General features: G+C 35.6%; 1 protein-coding gene across 19 annotated transcripts in view; it reads right to left on the bottom strand.

Annotated features, from left to right (window-relative positions):
* The window catches only part of IRAG1 (inositol 1,4,5-triphosphate receptor associated 1), a 48652-nt gene extending 39120 nt beyond the window's left edge, over nucleotides 1–9532 (bottom strand). For 10 of the 19 annotated variants that reach the window (XM_071762607.1, XM_071762617.1, XM_071762600.1 and 7 more), the window contains exons 1-3: nucleotides 9032–9113; nucleotides 2566–2643; nucleotides 272–392 (exon numbers count right to left, since the gene is read on the bottom strand). The gene's annotated coding sequence lies outside the window, so the exon portion shown is untranslated. Of the gene's footprint in view, nucleotides 1–271; nucleotides 393–2565; nucleotides 2644–8733; nucleotides 8961–9031 lie in introns of those variants that run through there. The other 9 variants (XM_071762612.1, XM_071762605.1, XM_071762601.1 and 6 more) reach the window with 8 other exon arrangements.
* Between the last annotated feature and the right edge of the window lie 9233 nt (nucleotides 9533–18765).

Here is an 18765-nt window from a genome sequence, read left to right as displayed (position 1 = left end):
TGAAAACCCATTTAGACTGAACATTGAACTGAGTGGGAATTATGTTTGATAGTTATGGATGAAAACATAGCTTTTGAGTATTATTTAGGCAATGCATCAATGATTTTTATCTTCTATTTCAATCAGAATGACTGAAATAAAACTCAAAACTGTTACCAAAAAAAGTGCTGAACAATGTAACCCACTGGGTAAGACCTGCAAATGAGAAATTACTGACTCTGTCAGATAACTGAAGTAAAATCTAAAATGCAACCAGGAAGCTAGATATTACCTATTTGAAGAATTTAAGGTCTGGAACTGTCATGGTCGACAAAGTGCCATGTAGCACAGGAAAAGAAAGGAAAACAAAAATTCAGCAGGCTGATGGCTGGAATGCTGTACGCAGGAGCTTCCTGTTTCAAACATAAAGAGAAACAATTTTCATGTTATCTAAGGAGAAAAGGGCACTTTTTTTTGTTTGTTTAAGGAAACAACTTCTCCCAAACAGATGATCAAGTAAAGAAGGAAAACAGGATGTTACCACAGGTTGATTTATTTCAAATAATCACAGAATAACTAAGCAGTGATTAACAGAAATGAAGTATATACTCCGTTTGCCTAAGAACAGAAGAAATCTTATTCTGCCATTTTTAAATGAAGTTTACTTCAAGAAAAAGGGCCTCTAGAAATTTCTAAAGTGACCTAAAAGAAGCCAGTGGGGGAGTTCTTATCAGATTCAACATCGCTCTGCTTTTGTGAGAACTTGGCTAGTGATGCTGGTTTTCCCAAAGTTATTTAAAACCCATTATATCAAGGAGGAAAAAAAAATAAATTAAGTATACATATCTGATCCATAAAGCCACTACTTGGGTATTCTGAGTAATCTTCAGGGGAGTCCAATATTTTGTTGTATATTTTCAATTAAAAAGCGAAACCTATGACAGGTGATTAAAAGGGTACCTAAAGGAGAAAGTATAAGTGAGCAGTGCCTGTGACTTGGAACTCCTGAGTTTCTTGCATACTGACCTCATGTATTCACAAAGGGACACAGTTACTGGAGAAACCACCTCCAATGCAAGTAAATTTTGAGCCTCGACTGCCTGCTTCAAATGACCAGAAAGCAGATGAGGGCTGTTGTCTCTGGATATTAATTTTTTCTCCCTAGCTGAACTTCAGAATATCTGTTGCATAAGGGAAGACTAATTAGAATGGCTGCCTCTACCCAGACCATTGACATTTATTTGCCATGGGAAGAACCTGTCTACTAATGACATTCCTATGAGCCTGACTGATGTGCCTGAAGAGCAGACAGTCTGGTCTCTAGCCTGGTCCCAATGACTCCAGAAACCTTAGGTCTTTTTTCTTTAGGCAATGAAGCCTTGGTGGAAAAATCTGCAAAGTAGATGAATGTCTGTTTTACAATCTGACAGTACTCTGCACTGCTTTGGAAAGAAGACATCAGGACTGCCACCAACTATTAGAACTTAGAGTGAAATCACAGAAGACTTATCAGCACGTACCTTTCATGATCTGTTTTACACACATTTGCAAAAATTTTTCCAAAATAAATCTAAAATACCAGTGCACCAACAGTTAGTTTTGTAACCAATACTTCTTTACAGCAAGAAACAAGTTGTTTCTAAATAGCAAACTATGAAAACCTGTTCTTCAGGTGTTTTATTTTAATAATTTTGCATCGTATCTCACTTATCATAACAAGCTCACTGTCCCCAAGTTTCCTGCCAGCCTCGAGGGACAAGATACAGAATTTGCTGTGCCTGGTTTTGAGCTCCACACATGTGCATGTGGTTGCAAACTGTCAGATCAAACAGAATCGATGATTTTAGCTCGCAGTGGACCCTTTCCTCCTTAGCACCACTAAGCTGGGTATCTCCTCCCATGCCACAGCACCAATTTTCACTTGTAGGAACGTAATACTTTTAAGATTCTCTCGCCAAATTCAACAAGTTGGACAAGTTCAAAGGCTACTGGGAGGGAATGGAGGGAGGGCAGGGAAGGAGGGGGAAGGATAGTTGGCTGACAACCAGAACAACAGCATAATCTTTTTTCCAAGGGAAACAAGACCAAAAAAAATTTGGAAAGAACAAATGCATAGCTAACACTTAAAGAAGACTAGTGGACAATATATAGTGAGAAATGAGCCTCTAAACAACAGCCATATAATTCTTTTTTCCTCGGAAGCCATTTTGTCTGTCTAGCTCTCCCTGTGCTTCATTTTCAATCAAAACTGCCCCAGGGAATGGCAGGTATTGGGCAGTTTTCATTTCCATGGCAAATGCAAGTTCAGGGGATCTCCATTTGAAACAGCTATATTGAATAACTTTAAAATACAGAATAAACTGATGTCCTAACAATTGTGGTGAGGGTGCTGTAGGTACAGGACACAGTTCTACAGAAACTAAAGTTTAAGTATTTCAAATATTTACAGTTTCATGAAACAAAAAAGCTACAGTTTGTAAGTTTCACACATCTCTTCCCATTGCCTTCTCCCCTTCTCAATTATATCATTCATATAACCCCATATTCTTAACAGTAAAAGTTTACAATATTGTAAATGCAGCATACATGTGTTAATTATACAAGCACAATATATTTAACCACAGAAGCATCTCTCAGGCTTGACATAAAACATAATGATTGCAACTGCTAAAAACCAAAAAACAAGTATCAATAAATATTTATAGATCTAGCATTTGGATACCTCTATAAGATCTTTTAAACAAATAAACAAACAAACAAACCCAAACAAAAGCAAACAAAGTTCTGTTGTCATTTTTGTTTAAGAATAAAACCATCTGGAATGTGGTTGTCCAGTACCCCATGCAGAACAGTTTAGAAGGAAAGCAAAGAATTCACATAGAGGTTGAGAAAGAAGTGCTTCCATGCATATGAAAGTTTGTACAGCTGAAGAGCTACAAAATGTCAAGTTTCTCAACAATTAAAAACAAAATTGAAATATTAAATCTCAAAGATGCTCAAATTAATTTCAGAAAAATATGGTAATGAGATTACAAACAAACTATTCTGTAGTAGAAATGAGAGGTGCTACACGCTAGGTAGCAATGCAGCTCCTATTTTAACCATAACTATAAGCCACATATGTGGTAGTTGTTTACTTTAAAATTAAGTTAAAACCGCATGTCCTTAGAAGTATTAGAGGATTTAAGTGTGCCCTCAAGCTACAAAGCACCATAGTGCCTCTAAGAGTCATTTCATCCATATGTTTATCAGTATAGTGATGCTTGAATAAGAACATTAATCACCATCTAACAATTGAAACAAAAATTTCTTTTTATCACTGATACATTCTTGATGTAAGACCTCTGAATAGGCTAAGGAAAACACTTGAGATAAGTATGTGACTCTTGTGGATTACCATATTCAAACTGAATAGCACAATTAATGCAGTTTGAGCCAGTCTCATTTGAACCTTGATTCTCCAAGCAATTAGGAAAAAAGAGAACAGAGCAGCTATATTGCCTTTAAACAAGGATCCAGTTTTTCCAAGTCATCTTATCCATGTCTAACTTGATCCTTAGGAGAAGAGAGAACAAGGCACAGAAATGCCTGAAATAACAATTCCATAACTGAACTCACAGTTGCCAAAATTACATGCCTTCCTTTACTTGCTATGTTTTATGAAGGAAGTTGAATTTCCTGTTCTCTTCAAGAAGCAACTGAATGTCCAAGGCTTTTAGTCCCAGAGAGATGCTAAGGATTCCATTAGCTACCACTTAATTTCTTTTATTTTTTATAGCAGGGTTCCCATAACTGCCTCAGGAGCAAGAGCATTTCAGACTGATGACTATTGCAATGATACAAGGAGGAAATCTACACAGCCCAATGCACTATGTATGCTGATTTTCACACTTGATACCATGGGACAGGAGGAATTTAGAGAAAGGTCAGCATTTTCAGTAGCTTCTCTTGCATAGAAATGGGAAGTTGCTCGAAGTATTGAACTCTGTTAGACAAGTAATGAAAAAGCATTTGAATTAATCAGGAATCCTCCTGCCCTTTTTGAAACAGGGACTTCAGGATTTGTACCATTAGGCTACATTTTGCTCATTTTCCAGGACACCTGGAACTAGGTGGCAACTCAGCTCTCTAAGATAGTGGGGATCTTTGTTCTCAGTCCCACAGTCTCCCTGCCCCAGAAAGGACTGGCAGTGAACTGTGGCAATTTGTACAAAATTTTTGAGATTTTTATTGCTATAGCAACTGAGTGCAGGCATTTAAACACAGCAACAGACTTTTTATAGCACTTTCTTGCATGTTAAAATGGCATGTTGTTTTATTTTCTAAGCAGATACTCAGAAGATAAGTTGATTCTACAGCACCCACCTTCAAAAGGAAGAAAAAAACCTCCCAGCTTCACAACCTCTGATTCATATAAGCAGACAGATAAGTGCAAGACCTACCTTGAGTTTAAAGGATTTTGTTTTGAGAAAGCATATCACTAACTACTACCTGAGAGCAAGACTAGATGAAAAACTTCACTGATTTGTGCCCATTTTGTAAAAAGATGTGCAAGAAATCTACAAGGTCCTACCCGGAAGGGAAAAACTTTTCATCAGCTCTGATCCAGAAAAAGGGAAATTTTCTTCACAGTAAGTGGAGCCAGATTCTCAGGAGGGAGGGATCAAAATCCATGGAGACAGACTCCTATTTCACGCACATGGGCAAAGCTCCACATATTCCAAGCACAGCAACAGTGACTTAGAAGAAGTGAGAGTTTAACCTGCTATGTGGTTTAAGGAAATGCAGTTCACCATTTTCATAATTAGAAATGCTACTTTTCTCTGGTACAGTACTTTTCTGTATCCTTTAAGTTTTGTATCAGTTTCATGAGTGATCAGTGAAAAACACCACTTAATGTTTAATGTAATTTCTGAACACATTCCTAAACATGGAAATACCAAGAAGCAACAGGACAGATTTCCTGGGGGATCTTTAGGTATTATTCACCTATCTGTTATTATTATGTGTCAGCCTTGTATAGAGTGGGATAGTTGGTGTTTGCCATTTTACCAACAAAAAGCATTTAAAATCTGTTAAACAGGAAATGTCAAAGATTTTTTTTAAATCCAACAGGAAATGTCAAGAGCTTCCTATAAGAGTAGAAGTTTGTTAATATTCCAGTGAATCTATATCATTAGCATGAAATATATGAATTTTGGAAGGGACATTTTAATGCTGTATTTTATGAAGGAGAGATTTCAAACATATCCCAAAAGCTCAGCATGTATATTAAAAATTGAGTTTTACATGTTTGGGTTTAAAAATATATCCCCCAAATTCTGTCCCTGTCCCTTGAAGATATTTTCACTTGATTCAGTGAGTATAGACAGAACTTTTTAAGTCTCCTCCTGGGGCAAACTCCACTCTCTGTTACAACTAGGCCCTATATTCTATATTACTATATTCTATTACCTGCATACATACACCCACTTCTAGAAAGGCCATTTCAGAAACATTTCAGAGAAACTGGGGGAACATTTGAAAATTAATAATGCATTTTTCTTTTCCAAAATTTCAGAAAGAGATGACATTTTAGGCATCCTACAATTTGTTAGTACATCCCTCTAAGTTCAAACTAAGATATAGTTATAATATCTTATATATAGTCCACTGCTGTTACTCAAATTCTCCCAGATTTCTGCTATCATATCCTTTACCTTTGTGATAGTCACTAAAAGCCTGATCTGGCACCACTGAAGTAAATGGAAATTTTTCTCATGTTTTTGAGCAAAGGCTCAAAGTCAAATTCCCCATGTATAATTTCAGCATTACAAAACATTCTGCAGAATTATATAAACAGCAATAAATTTAGGCTGAAAGCAAGCCCCTAGCCCAAAGCAATTGCTGTACTTGACCCAGCAGCACAGAATTTGTACCATGTATCCATTTCCAGGATGCCAAATCTTATAACTGGTAAGAAAAAAGCATGGAATTCCTGCAAAAAAATGATCTGCCCTCCTCCCTCTGTTTGCTATGTCAACTTTTCAGTTCATTTGTTCTTTGCAGAAATTGCAGGAACTAGCCCAGTGGACCCCATATTATAGCTATGAGATAACAGCTCTGTTTGAATAATCACCAGTGTAAGTGTATTTGCAGGTAAATTAGAAGACATCACAGTGATTCTAAAGCATGACTTTGCATCATGACAAAACACAACAGAATATGCTTTAGCATTAGCTGGGGAAATAAACTTTCAGGTTAGCAGAGACATTTGACAAAGATTGCCTTCCAAGTTTGCATGTTTCCCTCCCCGCCCTCCAACCCTTCCCTCTCCAAGCAATTCATGTTAACCTTAAAAAAATCTTATTATACAGGCTTTACTTGGGCAAATGCACAGGTCATCATATCTACAGTATCACCAGTCCCTAAAAACTGAGAGCTTTGTAAAATTTAAGGGCAAGTAAAAGGAGATATGAAGGTAACCTTAATTTCAGTTATTAGCTGGGGAGTGATGGTGGTTGTTGGTTTTGTTGCTGAAGTATTACAGATATTTTCAGATACATTTGTTAAATCCTAAATAAAACTGAATTTATAAAATTATTTTCCAGATTGTAAAAGTCATGATAGACACACTGAAATATACAAAGTAAGGAAAATAAAGAACAAGTCAACTTCATCAATCTACTGCAGAGGATTAAATCTGGGGATGCTATTAGAGCCCAAGCTCTAAAAAAAAACCTCTGAGGCTACAAGTCCACATACTCCAAGTATCAAATACCTCTCTCCTTTTCAGAATTCTTAGGATATACTTTCCAGGGAGAGAAACTTAGTTATTTTTTGAAGTGCTACCACAACAGTCACAGTCTAAGTTCTCCACAGCACAGCACTACATGTGTATATAAGCAGTAACTCATGTCTTGAGGAATTAGTTTACAAGCTTACAAAGATCCATCACCCACTGAGATTCTTAGATCCAAAACATCTCTGTGACCCACTTTTTGAACGAAGTATAATTGAAGAACACATCACGAGGAAATTCTTTTGCTTAGTTAACAGAAAGGCTGCAAGTTAGGACAAAAAAGGAGATCTCTCTCTGCCCACAAATCTCCCAGTTCTTTTAAAAAGCCCAAAAACCTTGAAACAGACAGCATTTTCTTTCCCTTTCCACTCACAAGTCATTTGATGCTTCTTTTTCCTGGACTTCTACACTCCTCTAAGAACTGCAACTAGATGAGGCAAGAGAACTTTGTGGCATGTAAGGAACATACACATATGACTCTTGAAATGAGAAGCTTCTGTCTCTTCTCAGTACCAATTCCCTATACCTCAATTCCCATATTATGTCTTATCCACTTTTTTGAAAGAGATTTGACACCACACTATCATTAAAAGCTGTCATAAAGCAGATTGATCCAAAGGATGACAGAAGAAGCTGGTGCTAAGGATTGCAACTATTAATCTGGCTGCATGAAAAGTCTTAACTTTCAGTGTTTTGGCCCCAGATAAATAGGACTATAAGGACTATGAGTCAAACATGCACAAAGACTGGAGGCAGAAAGATGTACAGGTTTTGTGTCCACGGCCAATTTAGAGCTTAATACAGAAGTATGTAAAGCACATAGGATTATCAGTGTATGACAAATAAATTGACACATGCAAGACCAGCAAATCAGAACAAGGGCCTTTGGAGGCTAGAACATGCAAGGATATTAAAAGAGTGAGGACTCTCTAGTATTCTGCATATTAGACTGTTCCTTAATTTCCACTTTTATCAGTACATTATTACAGTTTGGTATAATTGTTGAGTTGTGATATAGTAGCTGATTTAAAACAAGGTCAGTTAGGAAATTAACTCAAAAGTACTAAGCTCTTCACTGATGACAGTCAGGAGAGACAGAGAAAAAGAAAAGGAAAATTAATTCCAACTTTTGTAACCAGACCTGAAATGTTCTAATAAGTTAAGGTACAGTTAACACATTCTCTTGAAACTGAATGAAGTGAACTTTGATAAAAATCTAGATAACACCTGCCACATCAAATATACATGTAGTAACTGTTAACACTTGCAGGAACACTATCTGTGCTCGGAACTCTAAATTGACCCAATCTTTGCATAGCATAAACTAAAAATTACTGTCTAATTGCTCCACAAAGATGGAGATTTACTGGTGAAAAAAGAGAAATTTTCACTGGATGAAAATATGCTATATACAATTTTAAAAAATCAACTCACTAAAACAAGTTGTTTCTAATATGAATTAGTAACAGAAATCAGAGTTTTCCATTTCAACCATCATTTCCTGATAGAGAGCTCATTTTTCATGTTGCATTCATACTGCTGTCTGAAAAAAAGTGTTTAACATACACATTCATAATATATAAAAAGTGTTCATTTGCCAAGAAAATAAAATACACTTAATTGCAGAGTACACACCAAACAGCACAGATAAAACTGAAGACTGAAATATCAGGAAATGTAAACATTGTGATTTTTTCCTTCTACAGCAAACATGCTTCAAAATTTGAAGGCGGTGGTTTTTTTCTGTACAACATTCCAATTAGACACAACTTCATGGTATTAATTTACCTCTAATAGGATTAACCAAACATATTGTATAAAGAAATGGCTCTGGAAATACCTTTTTAAAAGATAGGTTCCAGACACAAGTAGGTAACCCATCAAAATTAACAACTCTGCACTGCTAAAAGCAGTGGGAAGGAATGTCATACCACTGAAAAAGAAAAAAAAGAAATCTATTAAATATATGTTACCTTATGGATGTATTGCTGCTGCCCAATGGTTAGCACAATACTGATAACTGTATCCATGCATCATGTTGCCTTGAATTTCTGACTACCTACCTCTGTTAATCAAATCTCAGTATAATTAACACAGCTTTTTTTTTTTTTCATTCTTGTATATTGCTAAAGTACAAAAGAAGATTTAGGTTTCATTAACTACACCCACATTTTAAGCAGCTAAAATTTGAAGAAGAGGTAGAATTTGAAAGGGGTGGGGGGAAGAGGTAGAAAAAAACAGCAACAGTTTCACAACAACAAGATACTGTACCTTTAAGGAGGAAATATGGTTCTGTTCTGTTTCACAGCTGAAAAAGAGCTTATTCTCAGTATAGAGATTACTTACCTAAAACTTCAGTTATTTCTCTTTTTCCCCCGCAGGCCAGCCTCTCTTTCACTCTTGGGAGCTTTTACCATTTAAGGTCAATGTTGCATCTGGCTCTAGTAACTAAAGCTGAAGTAATTTTTAACTCGGAGATCCAACAGGCTGTCTAACATTAGAACAAGAGTTTAAATTTAAAGTAACTCCTCAGAAAGCCTCTTTCTTGCCTCAGAGAATTACAGAATAAAAGGCTTTCCTATTCTGGCATAAGCACTCCCAAGTAAAACACGATAAAGAGATCCCATTAGCATTCTTCAAGTTCACTGCATATAAGGCTCTACTTACTCATTTCTGATTAAAATGGGCAAGTACAAAGAACAGATGAGATACTTTACAACATGCTACATTAACCCTTAGAATTTTTTACTGAAACAGCTGCTACTATTTTTCATTCTCCCTCCTTCCTCTTTGTTTGGTCGGAAGGAGTCTAAATTAGAGAGCCAATACCAGGCATGTGAACTTTTAAAAACTGTTGGCTTCAGTCCAGCCATGGTCTTTGCTCTTTACTTTCAGAATATGAATAATTCTAATTGAAGTCCACAGAAGTTCCTTGTATCCCATGAGAAAATATAGCTACAACTGGGGCATGAAGAGGAATGAAAAAAAATCCTTACATTTACCACATTATATTCAGTTGCCTACAGGACAATCACTTGTATGTGATTCAGAGCCCAGCTCTGAAACAGACACAGATCTTACTCCAGCCCTTTAGCTAATTCAGATTATAAGTATTACATCCACAGATCCCAACTAAGAGTTCTGCTTATGAAGCAAAGAGTTGGGTGAAAAAAAAATCCAACAAATGACAGGCTTCTCCTCCCACATGTGTATATGTACATGTAATTGCATAGTATGGTATTCTAAAGTACCAGTGAAGGAAAACAGTACTGCACACTAATCTATGCCGAATTTGAAAAGTTATATTTCTTCCCTAATTTGCTATTCATAACAAAGTTTGGACTTCCTATCATATTCCAGTTTAAGCAAAGGGAAATTAAAATATTGCTGTAAGATACTTTAATCCGTAAAAACAAAAGCATGACTTTGCTTTTTCTTAGAAAAAGAACACAAGACAGACTTTTTTTAGGCTTAATCTGACATTCCTTTGCTGAATTAATCCTAAATATTAATTCTTTCCACATGTGAAACTTGATATCAGCATATATCTTAATCATACTGATCCAGAATTCTTGCAGACTCAATTAAAGGCCCTAGGTTTTAAGTATTAGTAATAGTACATTACCACATGGTAAAAATAAACTCATCGAGTAGTGTGGGAAGCTTTTATGAGGGATACAGTAACAGATCTCCATTCCTACAACAGAAAGTAAAAATATCTACAAACTCTGACCAGAGACTGACTTTGCTTAATACTTGTTTTCAATGCTGAAATTTTACATTTTGTCATTTATTCTAAAAGTTCCAAGCATCTTATGGAAAAAAAAGATAGAAAAAGTAATGCATCTCTACCAGTAGAACTCTACAGAAAAGCTTTGTCAACTCACATTTCACCATTCTGACATATCTACCAGTCTGCTGGTACTTGTAGGGTAAAAAAACCTCACTATCAAACAGAAGAGGCAACTAACAGGATATGTTTACACAAGTGGTTTGGTGATTAATCTGTTAAACCACCTGACATTAGGAGAAAGTAACAAAACACGAGCAAAAATCACACAGATATACCCTTACTGATTCAAATTTTACATATAAAATTCAATTAAGATTCCTTTGACTTTTGGTTAAACCTTCTTATTGATAGGAACAAGTGGGAGTGATGTGTAATTTTTCTTTAATCATGAATTGATGAAAAGGGAATAAATGAATTACAAGAAAAAAAGGCTGATTAGAAAGTCTTACTAAGCTTTTCTGCTAATTTTTAACTACAGACCATATGTACACTTGCAAATCAAGTGGAAGTCAATGGAACATATGCAATGGTTTGGAGAAGTGTTATATGTATCAATAAGGAATAATACATCATACAATATTATCCCTATGAAAACCACTGTATCCATAGAACAAGTTTATTTCTGCTAGTAGAGTATTAATTCAGCAAGGTAGGAACAATTGAAAAGTTAACTGGCTAGAGTTAGAATGAACTACCACTTCCACCTTTGTGAGGGATAGGGTTTCGTAGTCAGCTTTCTTTAAACAAAACCAAAACCAAATCAGAAACAAAAGAGATGAAAACAAAAACCAACAAAAATGGAGGAGTCTGTTGGGAAGAAGTCATGCACTTAGTCCACAGAAACAAAGAAGAGACTAGCATAATTGTCACTGAGTTAGTACAAGATAAGACAATAAGTAATAGGCAAAGTAAACAGCAAAAACCTAGTCAGGATAAAATGTACTACACTGGATGAACTTTACAGTTTAGAGGACCATAATGATGCCAGAGACCCTGTACATCTTTTGTCCCCTGGACTGTTTCTGCCACAGGAGACAAGAAAAAGATTTATTTCCTTTTGTTGAAATTTGGTATTTTTCATGCCATTACATACACATAATGTTGTTTTAGGACTCCCTCAAAAGTCTTGTTTCTTGTATTGTTTCTATCATATTGCTTCTATCATTTTTGGAAGAGTTGAACTATAACCCTTAGACAACATATCTCTGGAGTAATGTGAGGAATCTGTTAGTCACTTACTTGCCCTCAGAGACAAACAAGCAGAAAACCAAACACTCAGAAAGTTTCCAAAACAGCTGGAATTTAGACTCCTACTACTGTGAAACAGCAGCAGAGGAAAAATGCCAGAGCCAAAGGAGGAAAGCATGTTAGTGCATACTGAGACCTTCAGAAGCTTACTGCATGCAAGCCCCATGGGCCCAGTACAGAAGTTTAACAAAACCCTGAACAACAAGATTATGACCCCATTTGTGGCACAATTTAAGAGCATATTGTATGTTTAAAGCCTTATAAGCACTAAATCATAAAGCAACTAATCCAAGTATCTATTGTTTGCTACAACATACAGTGAATTCCAGTTTATTTCTCTGGTTTTCCCAGGATGAAAAAGACCCAAGTTTCAGCATTATTAAGAGCAAACCATGCTTGTAATACAGAAAAGCAAATTTTTCCCTTATCAGACTAGATAAGTGCCATGTAAACAGAAGAAAATCTATTTTTATAGGTCTACTATCCACCTCTCCTACCATCCCGCTTTATAGGCCAAATTTATGCATTTGGGAAGTGATGGTCAAAAATCTGCTACATACAGCTAAGTAAGATGTTATCTGTCTCTGAGTTACAAGGCCTTTAATTTTGCGTGCAATTGTCCAGCACCATCTTGCCAAAAATTAACATACCATTTCCTGCATGTTATACTTTTTAGTTCTGCACAATTTTGTGGATTTCATTAATGCTCTACTAATAATCCTCTCAAGCTTTCTATTTTATGTAAAAAGGCCAAAGGATTAAATTCACTGCACCAGTAAATCACTTGATGCATTAACATCCTGCATTATGTCCACTCACTCAAACCTTTTTCTTGATTCCTCTAACACTGTTAGTCAAAACCTTTGCTTCCAGACCTCTTCAATTGCACATCCTAATTGTGCTTTAGCAGACAAATTTCTACTAAATTTGATTATGCAACATGAGCTTAATAATAAAGAGCAAGCCTGGGAAAAGCTTGAACATACAGCTTAGTCTTTAGGTGTGAAGTCACTACTTCATCACCTCATAGTACTTTAGTACTCACATTTCTCATAACAAGTCTGACATTCTTTTGAGACTATGAAAGGCAGCAGTAGATAAATAAATGCAATTTTTAGAACAGAGCAATAAAATGCTTTGAAGTAGCAAGCAACTCAAAAAGGAAATCAAACAGCCATTACATCAGATGATCAAGTCACCTGAGAATTTGTTCAAAATTTAGCTTACCATAGTCTTATGTGAGTATTTTATTCAGACATATGTTTAGTAAAAGGTTTTATTGATTCTTCTGGCATTTTAAACCCCTAAAGCCTCAGTTCACAGAATAAGGGATTATACATAAGCATTACTATAGTTTAATGATTGATCAAATATCAGCTATAACACAGTGAGTTTTAAGCAAAGTGTTTTTACTTCACATGGTAGAAATTTGTTTCAGTATCTGTTTAGCTGCAGGTGAGCACATGCTTCATCATTTCTAGCAGCTGACACATGACAGCTGCTGGATGTTTGAACCTTGAGAGCTGCAACCACACACTTCTCAGTCTTCCTACAGTCCTTCAACCCTTCCTGACCATAGGAGATGGAAGATGCCTTTATAAATTATGTGTAGCCTAGTGGGTCGGGAGACAGAAACTAAGAACATAATGTCTACATTTCCAAATATCCCATCCCACTGACCAGGCTTTTTGGATTACATTCTTCTTACCACATCAAATATTCCTTCAATAAGGACATATCTCCAAACAAACAGCACATTAAAAAAACTCTAAGGAATGAGATGGCTACAATGTCACTGCACTAATTAACTCTACTTCAGATGTCTTCAAAGCCACACATCTCTTAAGAGAAGTGTGTTACTCATACTTTTAGTTCTAAAAACCCCCATGATTAAAAACTCTGGCTCTCAATTTTTTCACTACTATTTCCTGCCATCCCAAACAGTATTCCATTTTTTGGTCTAGATAATTTTTCATTATTACATCCATATTTATTTCCCTTTCTTCAGTTTTCTGACTACTTTGCTCAGAATAACTAATTGCTTTGCACTTTCCAGACAACATAGTTTTCAACATTCAATTAACTGTTTTTCCAGTTCAAATTCTAGAGCCCACAGTTAAACTCAGAACTGTGACTTCTCTCATAAAACATGAAAAATTGTTTTGACACTTAGGAATCCATTCCCAGGGGCCTAAAACTTTGTTATATGTAAAAGAGGAGTACTTACTGAAACACACCTGAACCAGTGTAGATTTCCTATTTCTTACACAGTACTCTTCCAATAGTCAAATCATTCTACATATTGGTTTTCCAATAGATACAAAGCCAGCCAAGTATGAATGACATAATACACATGAAAGCTTCATTGTAAGATAGGGACAAACTGAAGACTTGAGCATAAACTGAAAAGATTATCTCAGAAATCTGAAGTGTTTGCTAAATTGCACTGCTTTATTTTGCTTTACAAATTAAAACTGCACTATATTGCTGAAATTGCTTTTGCAAGGCAGAGAGATATTATGAAACTAGTTTATACTTTTGCAAACTTTTTATAAGTCAAAGATCCTCAGAAAAATAATAAGAAAGTCACATGAAATTTATATGAATAAGGTTTGTTTGAAGGTTTCATTAAAATGAAATCAATGCAAATTCATGACAGAAATATAGAGACATACATAGATATACAGACTGGATATAGGTCTTTTGCAGCTAAAGCAGGAGAGGAAGAAAAAAAATAATGATACTTAGAAATTTTACAATTTAGATTTTCAAATGTAGGTAAGAGTACTCAACCTTTAAGAAGAAAAACAAAGCAAGCATTATCCCTCGGGAGAGAGAAAATGTGGACATCCAAGGTCCCATCCACCTTAGTGAAGTTACCAAGAGTTTTTGCCATGGATTTTAGTGACAGCTGGATTGAGCCTCAAGTGTCTGACTACATGAAAGTTACTGTCGTGTTCACAGCTTCACTTGCAGTTTCCTGAAAAAACTTTCAAGATATTTCAGGATACTTGTTACAAGAGGGAATGACTGCATTCCCAATTAAATACTTTTACATTCATTCTCACTGATTTACCCAGGAATGTTGCTATTAAATGCATTATTCTCAACAGCTAGATCCTAAAATCAGTACAGTACTTTTATAATTATTATTAGCTATTATGAGTAGCTTTTATTTATCTTATTCTTGCCTTGCCTTAGTTATATATCTCATTAAAAAAGGGAGTAAACAGTGGATTAAGTTTCCCCCTTTGCTGCTTGAGATGGTTACTCAGTATCAAACCACTTCCTTTAGCAAAATACAAGCACATATAAGTCATGTTAATGAGCATGTGACATAACAACAAAGACATTAGTGTAAAAGTGTATTTTATCAGCTACAAATAAATTATCTGTAACACCAATTGGCATTGTCATTACTGGGTTTTTGTTACACTTGCTGTATGGCTATAAAAAAAATTCATCCCATGCTAGTCATGAAGAGAAGAAATGTTAGTCTGCTAAACAGCAAGGAAACACAGGTATAATTATCTCCAGGGAAAACAAAACCAACAAAAATATCTATGCAACAACAAAACCCAAACAAAATCAAAACCAAGTAAACAAAAACCCCTTTTTGCTATAAACTAATAAGACTTGATTTCTAAAATCCCACTTAACTATAATTTCTGTATTTCTCTACTAGTTTGATACACAGACAAATCATTACAATGCTATTTTATTTTCAGTTACAGTTACAAAAGCTGAGGTTTGAATGCACTAGATCTAGCAGTTCAACCTCAGGCTAAAAAACCACACAAACAAAACAACCACACAGGAAACCCCACACAAACAACTTCTAAGAAAAGAGTCTCTTGGAAAAAAATACTGTACTGCAGTAGGATTTCTTATACAGATGATGCTTTGCAGCACTGTGCTATTAACAGACTGTTGACCTCTTGTGGCTCTATTTCATCTCTGCATTTTATCATTGAAACCTAGATGAAGGCAAAGGAAGTGTGCCAAGGCACAGCTTTTTTGGCTCATTTACTAGCACCCTGCTAAGTGGTAATGTCAGGAAGGCTATGCTTGGGATAGGAGGACACGAGTTAATTAATTAATTAGCAGGCTATTAATAGTTTATGAAAGTCAAGCTTACTGCCACATAGTAAGCAAGATAAGGTTGCCATCGCTCACTGTTCTAGTTATGCATGAACTATCCACACATTCAAATACTCTTCCATGTTTATTTTTTTCCTTTTTACAGCATCTCAGTAATTAGAAAAATAATGAAAATAGAAAAATAATACAACTTCAAAAAGAGATTATTTAAATAGTATCAACTCACCAATTATTCCTCAATACCGTACCATCTGCTCAGTTCTAAACTTCCGTTCCTACTTGCAGTGCTGAAAAAAAATGCAGTTCTGTGAGCTGAGTGACTCATTAAGAACTTGACTCACACAATATTGTAAAATGTACAAACCTTAATCAAGCCCATTAGCACAGGCACTGTGCAGAACCAAGTATAGACCTTCTCACTTTTGGAAATATAGCTGTTAAATTAATATACTACTTTAGAAAAAAAGAAAAAGAAAAAAAAGTTGAATGACTAAAAGGCAAGAGAATTTCTTCCTTCCGTTATACAGTTGCTCTGTCTACATTTCACTAGTAAAAGAACCTATGTTACCAGTGTCAGTCTTTCAAAATAAATGGAAAATTCCTACTTTTTTTTTTCCAGATCAGAGGTAGAGCACCTGCATGAGACTTCTAATCTGTTTCCTTCTAAAAAGCTTATTATAGGTAAATAGCTACATGGATTTGGGAAGATGTACTGCATACAGTTGCTTCCAGTTCCAGGAATCCAAGAAACACATTTATAAGTGCCCCTACAAGTGTTTACACGAAATTCCCCAACACTTTTTTTAAAGATTCAGAATAAATTTTGGGAAAGGAAGGATTTTAAATTAACTCTAACTTGTTCCACAATACAAGTAGCATTTAAACATCCTTGACAGTAAATCCCACTGATTTTGTTTTCATCAAAATTTCTGGAACAAAATTCAAGTTGCCAGAACAAGAGCAGCACCTTGGATGTCATCCTTTTTTGTATAATAATGAACCTAACACTTCCTTGAAAACTACTAAGGAAACATATGGATAATCTCACAGAGAAGTGTCACAAGCCAAAAGCCCCACAGAGGAAAGTAAAAATAAACAATATACTCTTCTCTTCACTCATCCTATTAGAATAGTAACAGAATATAAACGAAACAAGAGAGCAATTGTTCATCCTCACAGAAAAATCACCCAAAGAGTCACAACTAAAATTTCCAATTTTAGAATGACAGAGAAGCTCACAGACTTCTCCTTATAATTTGCTATGAAGTAAAGCTTGTTGTGAAAAACTAGACCATCATGTGAAATATTATTATTTTTTTTTAAAGAATGCACTCAATAAAATCTCATTATGCAAGTACAAAAATGCTTGGCAGCCATTTTAGAGCAATGTGTTAGGGTCTGGTGTGGTGGGGGAGGAAGAAGAACAGCAAAACACAGGATGTTACATGAAGGATCTGTAGTGCTATGTACTTTAGTCTAATAAACTGGAATAACTTTGATGTCACAAGATCATGACTAAAACTATCACTTGTTTTTTTGTAAATTTAGTAACCTCTGAAAGCACTAGGCTTTGTAGGCTATCAGGTATAAAACTGACATACGACACTTTCCCACATAATTTCACATATCTCAACTCTTTGTGACCTTGAATTCCTTTTCACCACAAACACTGCAAACACTCACTGTAAGGATTGCCAGTAGGAGTGCTAAATGTGCTATTGTTTACAGTGGTGTTCACTAATGTACTATGGGAGTTAGAAGCAATAATTTAAACAAAGGCAATCTATAACTGGATTAAAGTTTGGTCAATCCCTCATGGGGATACCACTTTTGAGCTACATTTTCTTCAGGAGAGAGATAAAGTTACAGTAGGTAACCTTCCCACATTTGCATTGCTGGGACTGCCAAATTGTGATTTCTGTGCTGCTTAAAGCATGGCTACTATACAGCCTCAGTCAATACTCAGGAAAGACAGTATTTGTCATTATCAGTTGTCCCAAACTGACTGTTCTTCTTCTGTGCCTTGCAAGTCCCGAAGTTTTCCATGCTTCACACCATTTAGAATTCACTACAAAAGTACTTTGTCACCTCCATGTTATCATCTTCCATCACACTCAACTATCACATCACCTTCACAAATATTTATGCCTACCTCTGTTCTATGACTAGTATTACTCGTTTGCATCTTTAATATAAAATCATTATTATTAAAATCAAATAGAAAAAGAATTCTCTGGTGAGCTTATCTAAACAAAAAAATAAAGCTGTCTTCAGTTTTGAAGACTAGCAATATTTCAGGATTTTGAAGAATATTGGATTTTTTAAAATAACAAAAATTGGGAGTACATTTTCTGACTGCATTCCTACATGACAAACATGCCCATCTGTCAAAGACAAAATTTCTAAACATGATTAAAATGTATTATTATTTACTCATTTGGATCAATTTCCAACTTTTAATAGTTTTTTTTTTGCTAGTTTCACAAAGAGATATCTCATACTACTTCAGGAACAGGGAAGCGCAGGGCTGATACGCAAACTGGGCCCAGCGGAGCTGTGTGGGCCTTTAAGCGATGTGACGATGCTTATAAAACATCTCCTCATCCCTGCCAAAGTTCTGATCACAACTGGAATACATACCGTACCCGAGCTCTGCTGGGTACTGATAACAGAACAGTTCTGTCCTAGTCAGCATCCACCTATGGTTCCAGGAGCCCTTTCTAGCCTTCACTGAATTTCACAGCAACTGATATTTTTCCTTGATATATATACACAGAAACACTCAAACCCATACGTGGCTGATGGGGCAATAAGCCAGAGACAGTTTAAACAAATTGATTTGGATAGTTGCCAACCTAAACAG

Source organism: Heliangelus exortis, chromosome 18 (genome assembly GCF_036169615.1).
Source record: "Heliangelus exortis chromosome 18, bHelExo1.hap1, whole genome shotgun sequence".
NCBI lineage: Eukaryota > Metazoa > Chordata > Aves > Apodiformes > Trochilidae > Heliangelus > Heliangelus exortis.
Note: the sequence above shows the minus strand (reverse complement) of the source record. Positions and strands in the feature narration are given on the sequence as shown.